Source organism: Belonocnema kinseyi, chromosome 4 (genome assembly GCF_010883055.1).
Source record: "Belonocnema kinseyi isolate 2016_QV_RU_SX_M_011 chromosome 4, B_treatae_v1, whole genome shotgun sequence".
NCBI classification, from domain to species: domain Eukaryota; kingdom Metazoa; phylum Arthropoda; class Insecta; order Hymenoptera; family Cynipidae; genus Belonocnema; species Belonocnema kinseyi.
This window is the reverse complement of record NC_046660.1, coordinates 122594888-122598336: the sequence shown is the minus strand read 5'-3', so window position 1 is coordinate 122598336 and position 3449 is coordinate 122594888. Positions and strand designations below refer to the sequence as shown.

The 3449-nt window shown below is 31.3% G+C and overlaps 1 protein-coding gene across 2 annotated transcripts in view; it reads left to right on the top strand.

Annotated features, from left to right (window-relative positions):
- LOC117172181 (protein C12orf4 homolog) overlaps positions 1 to 3449 on the top strand; it is a 134154-nt gene that overhangs the window by 85853 nt on the left and 44852 nt on the right. The gene's annotated exons all lie outside the window — the stretch shown is intronic.

Here is a 3449-nt window from a genome sequence, read left to right as displayed (position 1 = left end):
CCCCCCCCCCCGCACAGCACCCCAAGTATCACTCAAAAATAAAAAACTACATTTTCGCATTATATGGATAATTTTCAGCAATTTCTGTCATCTTTTTTCATACAAATAATTACTAATGAACAATTTGAATATTGCCCATGCCTTTATGCCTTTTTAAACCATTTTTAATTGTTTAAATAAATTTAACTTATTTAAACCATTATTTATTCCTAAATTTTTCTCTTAAATCATTTATTTTCTGAACTAAATGTCCACTTTTTCAAATTACTAACCTATGCTACTTTTTAATGAATAATTACATCATTCTAAGACATTTCGTCTAATGTTTAACAAATCTCGATTTGTTTAGAAATCATTATTTGCTCAAGCAGTTTTTCGATGAATTTAAAAAATAATATTGTATAGAATACATTAAATTAATTTCATGTTTAGTAACTTCCTCCCCTCCCTGTCTGTATCTCTATGTTTGGAGCTCATTATATATGCCTTATTTTCTTCATCCCATATCCCTCCCCCTTGTTCGTCAGTCCATGCATTGAAGTCCCTTGCTATTAAAACCAATTCTTCCTTCTTTTCCTCTATCCACTTCGATATTACTCTCCAGCCTTCTTCTCCCCTCTTCTTCTTTATACACAAACCACTGCTATTTTGACTCTCCCATTTATAATTCTTTTCCCCATTGTTCCATCCTTTTCCTCCATGACTCCATCTTTTATCCCTTTTAATGCTAATTCTTTTTTAACCCCTGAAACCATGCCGCTCATCCCTTTCCCGTTAACGTATTCATTTCTTGCTTCTTGCATTGTCCACACATAACCTTTTGTAACAGCTGTTTTATCCCCTTCCAGTCCTTCTCATCTGCCCAAGTTTCACTCATCATAATCACATCCCACTTTTCTAACTCCCCCCAAAATCCTTGATTCTTTTTCTTCAAACCTGACACATTCCAGAAAGCTATATTCACGTTTCTCTCTTCCCTTCCCTCTTCTTTCCTCTTCACTTTGTTTGCCCTTTTCCGTTTGAAAACCCCTCTGATTTATCTCTAGACTCTTTTTCGTCTCCCTCCCCCCTATCTTTCTCAATACTTTTTCCTTTTTTCTTCATTCTTCTCATTCTTCGTCCCAGAACCATTTCCTCCTCATTTATACATATCCTGTTTCTGCCTATCCACACAATATGGCCCTTTATCCTCTCTATTCAAGCCCTCTGCTCTATTTTCCATCTCCTTTTTCTCTCCCTCCATGTCAGATGTTCTGCAATTCTTTCCCATCTTCCTCTCAATAATTTGTTTTCCTCCATGATTTTCTTTTTCTCTTCCTCACTCCCTACTTTTATTCGAAATATGCCTTCTTTTGCTTCCATTGTCCCTCCTATTCGCTTGACCCCCTCTACCCTTACCTGCACTCTAATGTCTTTACAAAAGATTTTTTATCTCCACTTCTCCTATTTCACTCTCTACTTTTAATCTTTTCTCTCCCTTCTAATCTTCTTTCAATCTTACTCAGGCTTTTCTTTAATCTTCCATTTTCACTTTGCACGTTCTTTTCATTCCCTTTAACCATTTTCTCATTCCCTGTTTTTCCCCATATGCTCATTCCTAATTTCTAAATTGCTTATCCGTTCTTCCAATTGTTTTATCTTTCTAGTTACCCTTTTATGAGAGCTTTCAATTTTTCAAACATCCTCCCATCCGCCCTATCTTTTGCTGGTATTTTCCGTTTAATTCTAACGATTTTTTAACATTTCTTGGAAAAAAGATAATACGTAAAAATGTAGTTATCTATTTTTTGGTCATATTTGGGGGCCTGTGTGTGGGGGGGGGGGGGGGGGGGGGGGGGAGTGTAAGTGTGAATTCGAAATCATTGTTGTTAACATGGTTTTATTTTGCAGACACACCTCTTCAATCCTTAAAAAAGTTGGCACGTCTAGATTAGATCCTGAAGTTTGAATTTTCTTTCTCCGTATATTAAGACTTTTTTGAGGGCGGGGGTGACTTTCCTGTAACTCGAAAAGCGTTTTTTAAACCACACTAATATATGTATTTGAGTACGTTTTATATCAATGTGTTTACAATAAATGAGGAATATAATTATTTATATGAAAAAAAAAAAAAAACAAATGATACATGAGTTACATCGTTAATATTCAATTTAAACATTATATTTGTGTTTTACTACACCCATCACAAAGTTGAAACAATAAGAGATTTCTACATTCTTCCAGTTTCTTCACAATAAAGGGCAACTTTCTGTAACTTTTCATGCGCTGAATCCAAATCTGATACGAAAAATATTTTATCACGTAATAATTTCAACAATAATCTGCTTAAAATTCCCATTTTAGCCATTTTATAAAAACAGTCGAGAATTAACCCGACTTACTGGAATTAAAAAGTGCTGGTAATTAAAGCACATGCCTTTTACTTTATTATATTATTCATTGGCGGATTTTCCGTATAGGGGAGAGCGGGGTACGAATGTGACTCTAACTTCATATATATAAATTATTACGAATTTTTGTGGTTATGAACGTGTTTGGCGGGGCACAGAGTGTCATAGCGGGCGCAGTATGTCATACATGCGGGTTGCAAATGTCGCACGGAACGAACATAAAAAAATAATAATATATTCTAGATTTAAAAAAATAATAGTATCAAAATAATTATATAATAAATTTAATTATAGATGTTTTATTTATATGATGAAAGGTATAAATAAGTAATAAAAAAATAATAGTTGTAGGAATAATTTATTTTTTATGTAACTACAATCATGATAATTCTCTTCATCATATTATAGTACAACGAAAATACATTTTTACATATCGTAAATTAGAAAGAATTTTTACTTGAATTACACATAGCTTAAGTCCCATTAATCACATTTCATTATATTATTGACTAATTGCATAGACATACCATTTTTTATTCTCAAATGCTGATGAGATCAATATTTAATTGCTTATGAATTTTAACAACACATATATATAAATAAACATTCATGATAACCCTTTTAAAATTGGATTAATTCTTTGAAATTCCTATAAATTATGGAAATCAGTTAAAAATTCCTTGACATTTCAAAAAATATTTCAGGGTATGTTTCAAATTTCAAGATATTTTTAAGCGCTTTAATAAATTTAAAAGATTTAAAAAGATTTTTAAGGATTTTAAACATTTGAACATATTTCTAAAAATATCAAGGAATTTTCAACTGATTTTTATAATTTAAGGGAATTTCAAAGAATTTAAGTAATTTTAAAAGGGTTACTTAAAAAATTTTTTAATACTTTAGAAATCTTTATAAAAAGTTCTAAGTATTTGAAAAGATTTTAAAGCATTTGAAAAATTTGAGAGAATTTTAAAAGATTCCAAGGAATTTTCAATTGATCACACTAATTTAGAATGATATTTTAAAGGATTTGATGTATATTTTAGAATATTTTAATAG